This window comes from Phoenix dactylifera, chromosome 11 (genome assembly GCF_051530095.1).
Source record: "Phoenix dactylifera cultivar Ajwa chromosome 11, Ajwa_hap1_PhDact_Kaust_v1.1, whole genome shotgun sequence".
NCBI lineage: Eukaryota > Viridiplantae > Streptophyta > Magnoliopsida > Arecales > Arecaceae > Phoenix > Phoenix dactylifera.
In genome coordinates, this window is record NC_143200.1 from 18,360,757 (window position 1) to 18,380,089 (window position 19,333).

Below are 19,333 nucleotides of genomic sequence, written 5' to 3' on the forward strand. Positions count from 1 at the left end.
GGTGTACGTGGACGATATGCTGGTGAAGAGCCGCCATGCAGACCAGCACATCGCGGATCTGGAGGAGACTTTCGCCACCTTGCGGAAGTTTCACATGAAGCTGAACCCAGCGAAGTGCGCCTTTGGCGCTTCGGCCGGGAGGTTCCTCGGTTTCATTGTCAACCAGCGGGGGATCGAAGCCAACCCGGACAAAATCAAGGCCATCTAAGATATGTCCCCTCCGACCAAAGTGAAGGAGGTTCAGGAGCTCGCTGGGAGGGTCGCCGCGCTCGGACGATTTGTGGCAAAATCGGCCGAACGCTGCCAACCTTTCTTCAAGGTGTTGAAACGCCCGAAAGACTTCCTCTGGACGGCCGAATGTCAAGCAGCATTCGACCAGCTCAAGGAATACTTGGCGTCTCCTCCCCTGCTGTCCAAGCCGCAAGAAGGGGAGATGCTTTACCTCTATCTGGCGGTCTCCCCAACCGCAGTCAGTGCGGTACTGGTTCGGAAAGAGGCAAAGCTCCAGAAGCCTGTGTACTACATCAGCCGGGTCCTACGGGATGCCGAGACGCGGTATACGAAGGCTGAAAAGATCGCCTTCGCGCTGCTGACCGCGACCAGGAGGCTTCGCCCCTATTTCCAGGCCCATTCTGTCACCCTCTTGACCGATCAACCGCTGCGGCAGATCCTCAGCAATCCTGAGAATGCGGGACGGCTGGTGAAGTGGGCAGTAGAACTTGGTGAGTTCGACATCCGCTACCAGCCCCGACCCGCCATCAAGGCCCAGGCGCTCGCGGATTTCCTCGCTGAGTGCACGGTGCAGGAGGCGGAACCTAGGTCGCCGGAAACACCCAGCCTCGACCTCCCGATTTGGACGCTTCACATCGATGGGTCGTCGAACCCCGAAGGTGGAGGGGCCGGGCTGGTCCTTACCAGTCCTGATGGAGTGATAGCCGAGTATGCCTTGAGGTTCGGATTTCCAGTGACCAACAACGAGGCGGAGTACGAGGCCCTAGTCACGGGACTCAAACTCACCAAGGAGCTCGGCATCCGGCGCCTGAAGGTCTTCACCGACTCCCAGCTGGTGGTCGGGCAGGTCCGTGGGGAGTTCGAAGCCCGGAACCCGACCATGCAGAATTACGTCCGGAAGGTGCAAGCACTCATTTCCGACCTCGGCAGTGTCGACATCCAGCAGGTCCCAAGAAGTGAAAATGCCAGGGCCGACAGGTTGTCCCGCTTAGTGGGCGCAGACGCGCACAACTTGTCGAGGGCGATCTACCTGGAGACCCTAGATGCCCCGAGCATCGGCGAGGCTGGAGCGATGATGGCGATTGATCCGGAGCCGTCTTGGATGGACCCGCTTGTCGCCTACCTCGCCGAAGGGATCCTCCCTGAAGACGAAGATCAAGCTCGGCGACTTGTTATGAAGTCCGCCCACTACGTACTCTATGAAGGGAGGCTGTATCGGACCTCGTTCACCGCCCCCCTCTTAAAGTGCCTCCGCCCCTCGGAAGCGGCCTACGTCCTCGGCGAAGTCCACGAAGGCGTTTGCGGATCACACTTGGGGGCTAGGTCCTTGGCGCACAAGATCATGAGGCAAGGCTATTATTGGCCTACCTTGTTGGAGGACTCAAAGGATCATGTACGGAAATGCGACGCCTGCCAGCGCCACGCCAACGTCCAGAGAGTCCCTTCTGTCCCCTTGGCACCAATCACTGCACCCTGGCCCTTCGCCCAGTGGGGAATGGATATCCTCGGACCATTCCCCGTCGCTTCAGCTCAGCGGAAATTTTTGATTGTTGCAATCGACTACTTCACCAAGTGGGTGGAGGCAGAGCCGCTGGCCACTATCACGGAGGCGCAAGTCCGGAAGTTCGTGAAGAAGAACATCATTGTCCGATTTGGGGTACCTCGGGTCCTCATCTCGGATAATGGCCGACAGTTCGACAACAAGCATTTCCGTGACTTCTGCGAGGAGTTCGGGATCGAGCATCGGTTCACATCTGTGTCGCATCCCCAAACCAACAGCGAGGCCGAGGTCACAAATCGGACAATCCTCCAAGGAATCAAAGCGCGAATCGGTCGGACGGGGCAAGCTTGGGTCGAAGAACTCGAGAATGTCCTTTGGGCGTATCGGACCACGCATCGGACCCCTACCGGGGAGACGCCTTTCAGCCTAACCTATGGCACGGAAGCCGTTGTCCCCGTGGAGCTCGGACTCCCCTCACCTCGGGTGGCCGCGCACCGACCCGAGGCCAATTCGGAGCAACTCCGAGGGAACCTGGATCTCTTGGAAGAAGCGAGGAAAATGGCGCAGGTTCGGATGGCGATGTATCAGCGGAGGGTGGCCCGATATTACAACTCCAAGGTCCGACCGAAGCTTTTCAGAATCGGAGATCTGGTGCTAAGGCGAGCTAAAGCATCTCAACCTGCGGAAGGTGGGAAGCTAGCGCCAAATTGGGAAGGCCCGTATAGGGTTCGCTGGGTAAACCGACCTGGCTCCTACCAGTTGGAGGCCCTAGATGGTCGAGAAATTCCAAGGAGCTGGAATTCCGCTAACCTGCGGATGTATTACCAGTAGAACGACAATGCCAGAAAGACAGTTCAAAAATGTATAACACTTTTCATTTCAATAATTTCTGGTTACAACGGCGTGCTCGTGTGATTACAAGGAATTCCCAGAGGGGAATTAGGGTGTAAAGAAAGTAAAGAAGAGGTGGAGACTCCGAGGAGCTGGAGATCTGGGATCCCGAAACCTCCATCCGAAGCGGCTGCAATCCCACCGGAAGTGGGTGCCTCCAACCGGAGGCGCCATCGACGTCTCACGAAAAAGACGAAGAGCCAGCGCGGATGAAGAAGAAGTGGACGAAGGAGAAGTCCACACTGCTCCTACCCAGAGGCGCCATCCACGCCTCACGAAAAAGACGAGGAGCCGCCGCAGACGAAGCTCCCGCTGCCTCCAGGGGAACGCCACCTCCAAGGGATATTCCGGTCCTCCCCAGTGTTAGGGGAGAGAAGGAATACAAGGGAGAAGAGCATATGGAGGCGCGGTCCCGGATCGAGCGCCTGGTGCGGAGCTCAATCGGGAGGCCGAACTTCAAGGAGGGGAGACGTGATCCCGGATGAAACGCCTAGAGCGGAGTTCCGCCGGGGAGAACCTCCTTGTTGATCCCAGATGAAACGGCTAGTTGGCGGAAGTCGCGAAGGGCGCGCCTCCCGTTCCTTCGGTAGGGGTCTCTCAACCATGCGCCGGAGAGGAGTCCCACGATCCATGGCAACCTGAACAGCTCCGGCTTGGCAGGCTCCATCGCACCTGCACCTATATTTATAGCCAAACTGCGGCCCCCCGGTCGTTCCGATGCGGGTGGCTCCAATAAATGCGGGCGCATTGAATCCGGAGCCGATCCGGCTCTCGAGGCGTATCTTCCCGCGATTTCCTAAGCGTTATTCTCCTTAATCGCATTCTTTGTGCAGGACACTCCGGGTGGCCTGTACCCCTAGGTCCACATATCTCCGCTCGCGCCCAGGCCGCATCCGCCTCGAAGAACGCGCGTATCGCGGCCGCTTAACTGACACCCCTCGCAAGCAGCAACTGGCGATCCGATTTCCCAGGTAACCCCTCAATTAGCATTTAATGCCCATCTGGTGTTCCCCAGGCGACGCTTGGAGAGGAGGAGAAACACGATCGCAGCTAGCCACGGAGAAATTCCGTCGGGCGGCAAGCGACAGGCGCACGACCAGCGAGCGGAATTTCCCGAGGCTCGGCCCTCGGATGCCAGGCTAACCCGATGATCATCCCGGGAGCAGACTAGCCTGAAGCCCCGACCGGTCGCCTCGGCTTGCGCCAGCCTTGGCCGACCAACGAGCGGAATTTCCCGAGGCCGGACAACCCTCGGATGCCAGGCTAACCCGATGATCATCCCGGGAGCAGACTAGCCTGAAGCCCCGACCGGTCGCCTCGGCTTGCGCCAGCCTTGGCCGTCCAACGAGTGGAATTTCCCGAGGCTCGGCCCTCGGATGCCAGGCTAACCCGATGATCATCCCGGGAGCAGACTAGCCTGAAGCCCCGACCGGTCGCCTCGGCTTGCGCCAGCCTTAGCCGACCAACGAGCGGAATTTCCCGAGGCTCGGCCCTCGGATGCCAGGCTAACCCAATGATCATCCCGGGAGCAGACTAGCCTGAAGCCCCGACCGGTCGCCTCGGCTTGCGCCAGCCTTGGCCGACCAACTAGCGGAATTTTCCGAGGCTCGGCCCTCGGAAGCCAGGCTACCCGATGATCATCCCGGGAGCAGACTAGCCTGAAGCCCCGACCGGTCGCCTCGGCTTGCGCCAGCCTTGGCCGACCAACGAGCGGAATTTTCCGAGGCCTGACAACCCTCGGATGCCAGGCTAACCCGATGATCATCCCGGGAGCAGACTAGCCTGAAGCCCCGACCGGTCGCCTCGGCTTGCGCCAGCCTTGGCCGACCAACGAGCGGAATTTCCCGAGGCTCGGCCCTCGGATGCCAGGCTACCCGATGATCATCCCGGGAGCAGACTAGCCTGAAGCCCCGACCGGTCGCCTCGGCTGGCGCCAGCCTTGGCCGACCAACGAGCGGAATTTTCCGAGGCTCGGCCCTCGGATGCCAGGCTACCCGATGATCATCCCGGGAGCAGACTAGCCTGAAGCCCCGACCGGTCGCCTCGGCTTGCGCCAGCCTTGGCCGACCAACGAGCGGAATTTCCCGAGGCTCGGCCCTCGGATGCCAGGCTAACCCGATGATCATCCCGGGAGCAGACTAGCCTGAAGCCCCGACCGGTCGCCTTGGCTTGCGCCAGCCTTGGCCGACCAACGAGCGGAATTTCCTGAGGCCTAACCCTCGGATGCCTGGCTTAGCGCCGGAAGAAGTTCCTGAGGCCTAACCCTCGGATGCCTGGCTTAGCGCCGGAAGAAGTTCCTGAGGCCTAACCCTCGGATGCCTGGCCTAGCGCCGGAAGAATTTCCTGAGGCCTAACCCTCGGATGCCTGGCTTAGTGCCGGAAGAAGTTCCTGAGGCCTAACCCTCGGATGCCTGGCCTAGTGCCGGAAGAATTTCCTGAGGCCTAACCCTCGGATGCCCGGCTTAGCGCCGGAAGAAGTTCCTGAGGCCTAACCCTCGGATGCCTGGCTTAGCGCCGGAAGAATTCCCTGAGGCCTAACCCTCAGATACCTGGCCTAGCGCCAGAAGAATTTCAAGAGTCGGGAGTCAGCGAGACGCTACCAAGAGTTAAAAAGAGGAAGGACGAAAGTGAAATGAAGAAACTCTATTTGCATTAACTTTCATTGTTTCAGGGCCGAGACCCATACAACTTGGCAAAACGCCAACACACAAAGAAAAGAACAAAAATACAGAAGGTCAGCTTGGAGGAACCCCCGGGTCGGGAACGCCGGGCACGTCCGCAGGGGGTAGGGAGACGGTTGGAGAATCAGCATGCAATGGCGCCGGAGGGGAGTCGAGAAGGGAGATCCCACTCAGGTCAATTTCGGGGTACTTAGCCGACACCCTTGCCAGGCCTTCCTCGAAGCCTAAGACAAAGGAGTCGGACCCCGCGTCCGACATGTCACGGACGAACTCGTCAGACTGACGATAGGCCTGTACCGCCTCCGACATATCACGGGTGAACTCGGCGGACTGACGATAAGCCTGTACCGCCTGACGCCCGATCTCCGCACTCTTCTCGGCCAGCGCCGCCTCTGCCCGCTCCATAATCTGAGCCTTCGCCTCCAAGACCTTCGCCACAATCCGGTCATCCGCCTCGGAGGAGACCCTCAGCAGATCAGCCTGAGCCTCCTTGTGCTTCGCCTCGGCAGCAATGCGAGCAGCCTCAGCCTCCTCCAGGCGCGAATGAAGCTCCTGGTCGCTCGCGCGGAACTTCTCCAAGGCCGACTCCAATTCGCCCAGCTTGGCTTCAAGAGACCGGGTTCGGTTGCGGGCGTTGTCGGCTGACCGCTGGGCCTTCTCCCACCTCTCCCGGTAGTCGGCAGCCTTCCGGGACTGCTTCTCGGCCCGCTCCTCCGCCTTCTTGATCTCGCCCTCGAGACCCGAGGCAACCTTGAGTTGCTCCTGAGCCTCCAACAGTTGCTTCTCGAGGGTGACGAAGCCGAGTGCCCGCTCTTCGGCCACCTGGAGCCTCGTCTCGAGGTCCCTGGTCGTCCTCCCCGCCGCAGCCTGACCTCCATCCTCTACTGCCTTCAGTTGGCTCTCGGCCCTCGCCAGAAGCCTCGCCTGTTCCTCGTAGCACTCCTCCAGGCGGATCATGTACTGGGCGAGCTAAGAGATAAGAAAAACGAGGGCGTCAGGCGGGGATCAACAGAGCCTATAAATGATGAAAGCGACCAAAAGAACACTCACCGACATGAGACAGACGCAGCTGGCAGCCCCAACGTCAGGGACCCTCATCTCCCGGACCCGCCTGCGGTCCTTCTCCAGCAGCACCGTCTCGATGAGGTTTCGGGCGCCGGCGAAAGTGAAGGCCGACCCCGACTTCTTCCCGGAGTCGGACGGTGGTTCTGCAGCCTTACCCTTACCCATCGCTTGGGGAAGAGTCATGCTGACCATGCTCGGGGCGGGGACCGCCCCTGGAATTGACAGGGTCCCGCTCGGCCGGGGTCTCGGCGCGTCCCTCCTCGTATCATCCGGAGCCGACCGAGTCGAAGGCTGGGCTGGGGACCGATCACGTCCGACCCGTCCATCTCGGGCGCGCCCGGGTGATGCCTCCGGAGAAACGGTAGTCTCGGCATCGGAGGGCCGATACAGCGTCAACTCCCGGTCCGCGCCCGCGGCGTCCCCCTGATCGGTGGGTCCGGACCCGTCTGTCGGCGTCGGAGTCGCCGGCTGGCGGGACTTCTTCGCCGGTGGGGCCCCGCTCGGAGGAGCTCGTTTCTTCCTCCGGACTGCTTCCAGTAGGGACGTCCTACCAACAGCCGTTGCCTTGTCCGACCGCATGACGTCGTCGATCTCTGCAAAAAGGACGAGGTGGTCGGAGGTTGAGAAACTAAAGGAAAGAACGAGACGAAAGAGGAGAAAAGAGCTAAAAAAAAAATGGTGGCGGGCTCACGGTCAGCGGGGACCGAGCTCAGACCGACGTTCACCAAGGTATCCTCGGAAATAAGGCGAGCCACCGGGGGGAGCCGGCCCTCGGCAACCAACCCCTTCAAGACGGCGACGCCATCGGATTCCTCCCTCGACAACTTCGATAGGCCAATCGGGGACTTCATCGGCGTCTCCCAGGTTGCCCTGATTCCCCAAGAGGGATCTACGTCAATAAAAAAGAAACGCTCCTTCCAGCCGTGAATGGAGGAAGGAGCCTCCTTGACGAGGCCGCACCCTCGAAGCGCCGCAAAGCACCACCACCCTCTGTCCTGGGGGTGGCCGTTCAGGCCGTAGCATTCCCAAAAGACATTCAGGTGGCGGGAACCTCGTGCATGCGGCAGAGAACCTGGAAGGCCGTCAGGGCGCGCCATGAGTTCGGCACCAGTTGCGTCGGCGCCACTCTTAAACCCCAAAGCACCTGCACAACTAAGTCCGAGGGGGGAAAGCGGAACCCGGCCTGAAGAATGCCCTCATTGATGGCAACCTTCCCTGGAGGAGGATGGGACATCCTCTCCTCAGGCCCCGGGAGCGTAACATTGCAGGCCTCGGGAAGGTGGTATCGAGCCACGAACCTATCTAGGTCTTCGACGACCAGCTCCGACTTAATGCGGTCTGCTCTCACTTCGCCCATCCCTAATGGCCAGTGAATCTACGGTCAGGACGGGGTCAAGAAGGGGGAAAGGACCGGAACGACTGGAGTACACTAATACAAAAGGAGAAAGTATGGAGAGCCTTAAATTGAAGAATGGGGCAACTCACCGGAAAAGAAGGAAGAACGGCTCCGAGTGCGTCAAAGGAGGAGCAAGCGAACAGTCCGACGGCAATGACGGCAGCGCAAAGGAGAAACTCGAAGATGTCTGTAAAGAGAAAGGCGGACGGAGAAGGGCCCCCGGTTAAATAGGCGGAAAGGTGGGTGACGCCTCGGTGACGCCAGAGGACGCCTGGCTGCCGAAGGGTCGCTCGCGCCCCAAAGGCGAATCGACGCCATTAAGGAAGGATGTCCGCCGAAATCCTCAGACTGCCAGGTCAGCAACAACCGCCATACGCCATAAAGAAGGCGGGGAGCTCGAAGCGCGCGCGCCTCTCCGAGGGATGGCGGCAATCTCGAAGCATCACTCCCTTCACCCGTTCCCCTTCTGGTTCCGGGCTCGGAAGTGGGGGGCTACTGTTACGGGGGAACTTAGCCACCATGCCCCACGTGACCGGCACGCGCGCCCAGGAAGACTACGGCAGCCCCTTGATCCAGCAATCCGACCCCGAGTCGGACATCTTCGGCTCCGCAGCCCGACCCCGAGTCGGCAGCCCCTTGATCCAGCAATCCGACCCCGAGTCGGACATCTTCGGCTCCGCAGCCCGACCCCGAGTCGGCAGCCCCTTGATCCAGCAATCCGACCCCGAGTCGGACATCTTCGGCTCCGCAGCCCGACCCCGAGTCGGCTGCCCCTTGATCCAGCAATCCGACCCCGAGTCGGACATCTTCGTCTCCGCAGCCCGACCCCGAGTCGGACATCTCTCGACAACGACAGGCTATTCCCCAGAGGCACGCCGTAGCCTCCTGCTCCACTACTCCCTGCAACGGTTGTATCTGGCGCTGCTCCACGATCCCCTGTAACAGCCGTACAAGGCGGAGCTCCACTACGCCCTGTCATGGCCGTACCCAGCGCTGCCCCACGACGCCCTGTAACGGCCGTGTCAGTGGCAGCTCCATCGTGCCCCACGATGACGAACCCCCCTGAAAGACCCCCCAGCCTGGTATATATGCAGCTGGGGGGAGGAGGGGGGGTAAGCAAGAACTTCCAGTGCATTCTCTTACTTGCTACTATTATCTCTCCTTCTCCTCCAATCTCCTCTGACTTGATCGTCGGAGGGCCCCCACTACCCCAGTGGTGGTGCGAGGCTTGCTTGCAGGTTTCCCGGTGGAAGGTGGAGCGCAATCAACACCAACCAAGGCAACTCAAACGGAACCCCGTTCACACCGCTGTGCCAATCGTTCTCGGTTTGGACCACCAGCAACAAGCATCATTTAAGGTTTTGCTTGCATAGTAGATGACATATGGCTTATTATCCTTGCGTTGTCCCAGGACAGCTCCTATCGCATAGTCGCTAGCATCGCACATGATCTCAAAAGGTAATGACCAATCAGGTGGTCGCACGATGGGTGCAGTGCTAAGCATAGCCTTCAATTTTTTGAATGCCTCTTGACAGGTTTCAGTCCAATTGAATGGTGTGTCAAGGGATAGGAGGTTACATAATGGTCGAGCTATGACACTAAAGTCCTTGATGAACCTCCTATAAAATTCTGCGTGATCCAAAAATGATCTAACATCTCTAACCGTCTTGGGTGCAGGTAGCTTGGCGATTAAGTCAATCTTAGCTCTATCAACTTCCATGTCCTTCGATGAAACAATATGTCCTAGGACAATTCCCTTTGGCACCATGAAGTGGCATTTCTCCTAATTCAGTATCAGATTCTTTTCCATGCATCGAGCTAAGACTGCTTGTAAATGTGATAGGCAATCATCAAATGAATCGCCAAAAATAGAGAAATCATTCATAAACACTTCTAAAAAATTTTTGTTCATTTCTTCAAAAATGCTGAGCATACACCTTTGGAATGTTGCAGGTGCATTACACAACCCGAATGGCATCCGACGGAAAGCAAATGTGCCAAAAAGACAAGTGAAGGTAGTCTTCTCTTGATCAGGTAGTCTTCTCTTGATCCTCAGGTAAAATTTCGATTTGGTAGTACCCGGAATAGCTATCGAGAAAATAATAGAATTTGTGTCCTGCAACTCTTTCCAAAACTTGGTCTAGGAAGGGTAGAGGAAAGTGATCCTTCCTAGTGACCAAATTCAATTTTCGGTTGTCAACACACATGCGCCAACTCGTCGGAACACGAGTTGGAACTAGTTCACCCTGCTCATTTTTGACTACCGTCAGACCCGACTTCTTAGGAACGACTTGAGTAGGACTTACCCATTTACTGTCGGAAATTGGGTAAATAATACCCACGTCAAGCAACTTGAGGACTTCTGCTTTAACCATATCTCTCATCGTAGGATTCAACCTGCGTTGCATTTGCCTTGTGGTTTTGGCATTGTCCTCCAAATATATCCGGTGCGTGCAAATTAAAGGGCTAATCCCCTTCAAGTCGGCAATAGACCATCCTAAAGCTCCCTTATAATTCTTTAAAACACCAAGTAATTTTCTTTCTTGGGCATGATCAAGATCAGATGAGATGATTATAGGGAAAGTGTCCTCGGGTCCAAGAAAGGCATACTTGAGTTCCTTCGGTAAAAGTTTCAACTCGAGCTTAGGTGTTTGTTCATGGGATGGTACTATCTTTGCTTTTCGAGGTGGCAACTGTTCAAATTCCTCTATTCTCGGTCTCCACCCATTGACCATCATGACATCTGAGTTATCTAAAATAGGTGGGACCATATCATCAGCAGTACCTTCAGAACACCAATCTATCAAACCATTGTCGGCCGATTCAGTAAATGTTTCTTTTAACAAATATTCTTCCGCAATGGTTTCAACCCATTCAACTTCTTTATTTTCTTCATGATCACTGGGTTGTTTACCTATACTAAAAAAGTTCAATTCCAAGGTCATATTGCCAAAAGAAAGCTTCATGACACCATTCCTACAATTGATCAATGCATTAGAAGTTGCAAGGAATGGACGTCCTAAGATGACCGGAATCTAAGATGGTGAATTGGAAGCCGGATGTGTGTCCAGTACGATAAAGTCAACAGAAAAATAGAACTTGTCTACTTGGACCAACACATCTTCGATAATCCCTCTAGGAACCTTCACTGACCTGTCAGCTAATTGTAAGGTGACAGTTGTTGGCTTCAACTCACCTAAATCAAGTTACTCATATACCGTATATGGCAACAAATTCTCACTCGCTCCTAAATCTAGCAATGCTCGCTCAATCCTAAAATTGCCAATGATGCACGAGATAGTTGGGCAACCTGGATCTTTATATTTAGGAAGAATGTTATGCGGTAAAATTGCACTCACATTTTCAGCCAAAATTGCCTTCTTCTTGACATTTAATCGACGCTTGACAGTGCACAAATCTTTCAAAAATTTTGCATAGGAAGGCACTTGTTTGATTGCATCAAGAAGAGGTACATTGATTTTTACTTGCTTAAAAAGCTCAAGAATTTCAGAGTTTGGTTCAAGCTTTTGCAAGGGCTTTAATCTTTGTGGAAATGGTGCAGGAAAAGGACATTTAATTTCTTCAGTTGATGTTGGTGCTTCAGTTTCTTCGTTATCCTTTTCTTTTGTCTTTAAAGGGTCAGAATCAGGTATGACTTGTGTTTGTTCTGGGACTGGTCGGTCAATGACCTTTCCACTTTGCAAAGTTATTATACTCTTCGCTTATTCTTTATGCGAAGTTGAAGATGATGCATTGCTACCGCCGTAGACTTGAGGATTAGGTTGTGGTTGAGCTGGTAGCTTACCTTTCTCTTGAGCACTTAAAGCAGTGGTCAGCATTGTCAGTTGATTTCTTAATTCATCATTGATTTTAGCTTGACCTTGCATGAAAGATTGCAAAGTTTCTTCGAGACTGGGTTTTTGAGGGGGTGTGTGTGCATAATGAGGTTGCGGAGGTGGAGGAGTTGGGTTATATACTTGTTGAGGTTGGTCATTCCTCCACCTAAAATTTGGATGGTTCTTCCATCCAGGGTTGTAAGTATCCGAAAAAGGATTATTGAAAGATTTTTGATAGGTATTCATAACATTGGCCTGATCGTGCAAGACTTTCTTGAATGCGGGTATTGTGGGGCAATCAGTGATGAGATGGCTAGGCATCTCACAAATCCTACAACACTCGCTGTTATGTTCTACGGTCTTGACGGGTTCAATCCTTCTAAGTTCAATTTCCTCTACCTTCCTAGTAAGGGCTGCCATTTTAGCCTGAATATCATCCTGAGTACTAAGGTTGTAAAGGCCCCCGTGTCCAATGCTAGTAGGCTTAGGTAAAGGTTTATTCACTCTATCCCCTGTATCCCATAATTGTGCAGTCTCTGCGAGAGAGTCTAAATAGTCCCATGCCTCATCGGGTTGCTTTTCCAAAAATAGACCATTGCACATAGTCTCTATAAATTGTTTTAACTGTGGAGACAACCCTTCGTAAAAGAAACTAATGGTTCTCCATGTTTCAAACCCATGATGAGGACAAGAGAGAAGCAAATCTTTAAATCTCTCCCAACATTCATAAAATGTTTCATGGTCTTTTTGTTGGAAGTTACTAATGTGCCTTTTCAAAAAGTTAGTCCTTTGTGCGGGAAAGAATTTTTTCAAGAATTCTCTTTACATATCATGCCATGTTCCTAGCGATCTAGGTCTCAAGGAGTTCAGCCATGTTTTGGCTTTATCCTTTAAGAAAAAAGGGAACAAGGTCAATTTAAGGACATCTTCCGATACATTTGGCACTCTAAATGTGATGCTAATTTTCTCAAAATCCTTAAGGTGAAGATAAGGGTTCTCGGATTCCATTCCATGATACTTTGGCAGCAATTGAATTATTCCTGGTTTGATTTCAAAGTGTCCTACATTTTCAGGAATAATCATGCATGAAGGTTGACTAGTCCTAGTGGGATGTAAATATTGTCGAAGTGTCATAACTAGGGGTCTACCTTCATCACCATGGTGACTTCCTACATCATCAGGAAAATTTGCCATCTCACAAGGTGTGAGATACTGCGAAGGAATTTCAAGGATGTGTCCTAAAGGATGATCTAAAGTTGTACGACTTAATCGACCGGTGTCGTCCCTATTCCAACCTAGCATACAAAATTTAATTATTTTTTTTATATTTTTTTTTAAAAAATAAATATAAATATAAGTACCAACTAAAGATACCCTAAAACTACACCCTAAAACAAAAATCTATTCACAATCAAACATGCAACTAAACATTACACCTCAATTTCTAATGTTTTTTTTTAAATTTCTAGACAGCTCCTAACTGGTTTGAAGAGGGCACCTAAGCCTCCAATCCGGTCTAATGAACCGAGTTGACCAGGTAAGCTCCCAGGTAAGTGGAGGGGTCACGATGCGTTCGCAAAGGTCCCACTTAAAACCCACTTGCCTCGAACAGATGAACTGTCTCCCTTGTAGGGACAAAGCTTGCCTAGACATCAACTAAGCCACAGAGCGAAATTGGTGCAACTTTCGGTGGTCTTCATCCTATTGAGCTCGAATGTCCTTAGGGGCCAACGTCTAGTTGATTTTAGTTAAGCTTAGGATATTTATGCAATGGGGTGATTTTTAGGCTAAGGACGACTGATGAAATCCCGACCTTATCTTTTTAAATGGGTTCAGCCCTTAGAATATTTTATGCTGATGCCTTATACTATATGCAACAATCAAGAGATTTTTTTTTTAATATTTTATGACATGACATTAAATTTCATTGAATAGGTGATCAAGCAAATTATTTATTTTTTAAAATTTTATGAATTGAAGTTTGAAATTTGAATTCTGAAATTTGAAATTTGAAATTTTAGGTTTTTCTCTTTTTTTTTAATAATAATCACCCTTGATCTTTTCTTAAAGTTTTTTTTCTTAAATTTTCAATTAGCAACAAGGGTTAATGAGATATGATAACAATAAAATTCTGATTCTAAAACAATTAAATGCAAAAAATTCAAAACAGATAACAGCAAGTTTTCAGAATGTCAATCAGACCGTTCAGATGAAAGCAACACAGGTCCGCAGCTGACGACCAAATTTGAGTTCAATCAGACGGTGAATTACTTTGATATCAGAGTTTGATGCAGACTGTGCAGGGAATAAAAAAACAGCAGTAAAGAATTTTTTTTTTTCGAAAGAAACAGACTAACTACTAAAGTACTAATTAAATCTAAAATTATACTAATAAATCAGCCGTTCCCCGGCAACGGCGCCAAAAACTTAATGCAAAAATAAAATTGTTCTCCCAAGTGCAGGAGAATCGCACAAGTAGTAAATTCTCGGGAGTCCGAGGTCGAATCCTCAGGGAACGAAATATATATGAGATTATTTAATATAATTTTAGATTAATTAATTCAATAAATTTGTGGATTAAAATTAAGTTTTGATTTTCAGAAATTAAAATCGGAGAACAATATAGCAATAAACAAAGTTCAATAAAATAAAGATGGTAGGGATCTGGAATCCCCCTTGACGATATTGCATCCAAGAAATAAACTCTATGGTTCTTGATTAAAAATGAATGGTAGGATAGATCTAATCATGGTATATGTTTCATGAACCTATGAACTCAATTTCTAAGCATTCGTCGTGCTTTCTACGTCTACGACGAATCAAATACTAAAGCAATCCATATATCAATAATCATAATCCATTAAAGAGATATCTACGAAATAACTATGCATGGATCAAAAACATATCAGTAAATATAATTCATTCAAGGCAAAAGTTTAGAGTTTACTTCAAAGAGCAATACATCAGGTTCCTCCATCTCCCTCCCTAAGAAATCAGCCCTCCATTAACATAAAAGAAAACTCCCTTTTTTTCTTTTCTTTTTTCCTATTCTATTTGGAAACAGAGCATGCTCTGTTTCCCTTTTTTTTCTTCTTCTTTGAATGGGGACTGAGGCTCTGTTTCACCGAATGAACTCGCCCTTCCCAGCCGAGAGAGCCCTCTTATTGCTGCGATAGGTCCCTGATGCCAGCTGCAAGATACCTGGATGCGGAATCATGGGAGCTTGGACGTGGACGGCTGGATAAGGATCGACGCTCGGATGAGGCTGTGATTGCGGGAGAATCGGACGCGGAATCCTGATATCTGGGACTCGGATGATCACGAATCCTGGAGGCTGCTGGGATGTGCTGTGATCGTAGATGCTAGGGATCGGTTATGATGCATGGGAGCTTGATCGCCGATGCTGAAATCACAGGATGCCGACCTACTCGTTGACGCTGGGAGCTGATGTGGCTGGAACTCAGGTGACTGGATGGCTTCACAAGCGGAAGATTTGCACGCGGAAATGCTGGGATTCTAGCGAACGACTGGATGAACGCGTGTACTCGTGAGGATCTGGATGGCATGCGGAGATACTCGCGGATGATGGCTGCATGCGGACGCTAAGATTCATATGCTCGGAGATGCGGACACGGCTGGGAGATGTTTCATGGGATGCTGAATGGCTGGGCTTCATCGTTGGAGCTGGGAGGAGATGAAATCGTTGGGAAGCGAGTTGCTCGGGAGATGATGAATGCTGGGAGCTGATCACATGCAGACGCTGACCGATGGTGTGAACTGGGACTCGGATGCAGGATATGGGAGATGAACCGTGGACGGCTGGATGCTTCATGGACGCACGGGAAAAAGTCCTAATCGTGGTGTGATTCGATCACGGATCCTGAAACGCAGGCGGATCTTGAGAGGGCTGATGTGGTTCACGGACGCGGCAAGGATGCTGAGGTGCTTGCGAACGGCTGAATCTGGGCTCTGTTCTGTAGCTGGAAAGAGATGACTTTATATAATGATAAAAATTATAATAAGTGCTAAGGATAAAATATTTAATCATATAAATGTTAACACCTATTATTTATCATTATTTTGCTAGCATTAGGCTAAGTTAATTGGTACTTAGATCGCACTTTTGTGCTCTCATCACCTGGGCCATAGGCAGATACCTCCCAACCTCCCGCCACATAAAGGATCTCCTCCAGCTACCCACCACCTGGCCCACTAAGCCTGCTCGACCATATCTCGCTATCATGACCTGACTCCAGAGTCCATGTGGCTCCAGAACAATCTGCACCGCCCGCCTCGCCCGGAGTGCCTCTCGCCTCGCCAGAAGAGACTGTACCCCCAGGCCACCCTCACTCAAAGGCGGGCAAACTCTCTCCCAGGCCACCAGATGCACCCTGTGGCCCCTCCCCAAGGAGCCCCACAGGAAGCTACGCATAAGCCGCTCAATCCCCACCAGCACTATCTTCGGCACAACTGTGTGGGCTATAATGTAAACCGGCATGGAGCAGAGCACTGACGTGACCAGCGTCAGCCTGCCCATCATAGAGAGCGATGAGGCCCTCCAACCCTGAAGCCTACTCTGTACTCTCTGCACCAATGTGGAGCACTCCGCCACCCGCAACCTCCTCCCAGTAATGGGGACTCCAAGATAGTCTAGTGCCCCTCCTGCTCCTGCATCCCCAATATCACCCTAATCTCCCGTCGCACCCTCCGCTCCATGCTCGGACTGAAATGTATAGATGACTTTTGGAGATTAATCCTCTGCCCAGATGCTGCACAGTACTCAGTCAGCACTCTCTGGAAGGCTCGGGCATCCCTAGCTCTCGCCCTAGCAAGCAGCAGGCAATCGTCTGCAAACAACAAATGAGAAATGGGGCGGGCGCCAAGGGCTGGACTATAGGCAGCCAACCCTTGGTCCTCGCAGGCTACATGTAGGCAACGAGAAAGTACATCAGAGCAAATAATGAACAGATATGGGGATAGAGGACATCCCTGGCGAAGCCCCATAGTAGCTCGGAAGAAGGGGGATGGCGTACCATTAACCAAGATGGAGAAAGTAGGCCCTTGCACACAGCCAAGGACCCAGTCAATCCAGATCTGATGGAATCCAAAGCTCTCCAATGCACGTCTGAGGAAATTTCAGCGGATCCGGTCATAAGCACGCTCCATATCCAGTTTCACAGCCATCAAACATCGCCTCCTCGAAGCTCGTTGTAAGTCTCCCATCATCTCCTGGGCTAGCAATATATTATCCGATATACTCCTTCCCCCCACAAACGCCCCCTGCTCCATACTAATCATGCTAGGCAACAAAGCCCTCATTCTCCCAACCATGATCTTCGCTACTACCTTGTACAAAGTGGTGCACAAACTAATGGGCCTATAATGATCCGGCTCCGCCGCATCCTGACGCTTCGGGACCAAGGTGATATAAGTGACCTGCCAGGCATCAGCCATCACCATCCGAGTGAAGTATAACTGCACTGCCTCCACCACTGACCTCCGAATGATACTCCAATACCTCCAAAAAAAGAATGGCAGAAATCCATCCGGACCTGGTGCCTTGTCCTCCCCCAGGGCCCAAACTGCCTCCTGCACTTTTCTATCTGAAACTGGCTGGATTAATGCTTCATTCTCTGACTTCTCAACCCTGACTGCCGGCCTGGGGAGCTGGTCCAGTACATAGGGCCCATCTACCTCCGTCCACCTGGATCTGAAAAAATCAAACAACACCTGTCTCACTGCAATGTCCTCCGTTCACCTTTCAAGTTTTTGGCTTTTCAGGCAGCCATTGATGGTGATGGAAACATGATTGGGATGAGATACTCGGATAGGAAGCTCGTGCGTAAAAGCAATCCGGCAATGGTGAGGCTTCTTGCTGACATTGCTTGTTAGGTGTTTGCACGAGAGCCCAAAGAAGCGCCACCCAGTAGCAGATGTAACTCGGGCTATTGCAAGCCAGCGGCGCCTCGCCAGGGAGGATACTATGGCTCCTTCAGCAAGTGATGCAACTGGAACCTTTAGGAGAATAAAGCTTCAGCAAGTAGTGCTAAGCCCCATTACTCGCATGAAAGAGTATAGATTACGGGCCGTGATGATCAGCAAGTATGGTGCAGATCATCGTCTATCTTCTAAATTATTTTGCCAGCCAGTGGGGCTGATGGTGGGTAGTGCGAGGGTTTGGAGGAATATGGGAAATCCTACGATGCTCAAGCATCATCATGTTCATGGCTTCCGATGGCACTTTTAAGCATCATTTATTGTTGCAAGTTAACGATGCTTACTAAGATACTCCTTTCTCGTCGAGGCTTTTAAGCGTCGATATCTGTCGACGCTAATAAATTGCATCGCAAAATCTTGGCGCAGTCAGCAACTAAGCAACACTTCCTCCTAGCATCAGCACATAAGAGTTAGAGTCCCACCTTTTTTCCTATAGTGGTGGGTTATCTACTTAATTGGTTTTCCAATTCAAAGTGGATCCTGCAAGATTATTTGCTGAGGTGCACAAGAATACAATGGAGAACTCAGATGAACAGGCAATGCTTCTTTTGTTTTGACTTTCACATAGATCAAGCAACATTTTTGACATCAAATTGTTGCCTCCATTGTGTATGGTGATGCTTTCTCTTTCTATGCCCGTTCCACAACCATGGTGTGTCATCTTGAACCGACATGAGCAGTGCGGGTTTTCTGAATGATACTAAAAAAAAATAAAATTAAGCTTTGATTATTTCCCTTCAATATAGACTTCATGATGGTAATTTACGCACAAAATAGCTTTCTACGGGGATAAAAGGACTTAATTAAGGGAGCAACATCCTAGCTAGCCTCCCATGCAATAGCCACTAGCACCGCTAACCAACTATGGTAATTCTAGAGAACAGTTCAAGGTATTGAAAATACTGAGTTTAAGGTTGAAGTTATCCTTGTGCTCCAAAATGACTGTTCTATCCTATGTGATATGTGATTTGAGTCTACCTTAAATTTATTTTTATCCTCCAACAAATGGATAAATATGCAAACTGGTGCCCAAAACAAAATTCCAATTAATTTAAGGAACACAGCACATGGCTGCAGTATCTTTATTTTAATCTAAATATCCTTTTATTAATCTTTTTTCCATCACATTAAGTTTTTAATCAATCAATTAATTAATCTCAATTGGTTTTTCGGGTATCTATTATTCTGATTTAGCTCGTTAGCTATCACCTTGCGACAAAATTTACCTATCATTCTCCCCAAGATTGGCAACATAGGTTCAGGTTTAATATGGACAGATCCGAGTAACAAACAGATGATCCAATCCAATGTTTATTAATAGGTCAGGTTCGGGTTTGAAGTCATAACTTATTTAACCTGGTTTTATCTGCTTAATAGTTGGATCGGATTATGACTTGATTTGTTTTAACCTATTTAAGATCTTTTTAATCTATTTATGAGCTGTTCAACTCAGCTAATTCATTTAACCTGATTCGGCCTATTTATTAAACAGTTTTGGATTGGGTTATCTATTTAATATATAAAAAGATTATGATCATGTTTAATTTTTTTTCTTATTTGATAAATGGAATTTATACTAAACCCAATTGCCGCCCTCACGTTATGCTCATACAGATACTATAGTTCAATCCAGCCATCATAGTTTTTAGCTTGTACTCGAGTTATTTTTCTAATAATAATCTTTACAAAGGATGTAGGCGTCATCCATGAGATAATCCTTTACACCCATATGGCT

The 19,333-nt window shown here is 50.6% G+C and overlaps 1 pseudogene; it reads left to right on the forward strand.

The window, feature by feature from the left end:
• Nucleotides 1–12,274: 12,274 nt before the first annotated feature.
• LOC120112063 (small nucleolar RNA R71) lies at nt 12,275–12,372 on the forward strand (annotated as a pseudogene).
• Nucleotides 12,373–19,333: the final 6,961 nt, after the last annotated feature.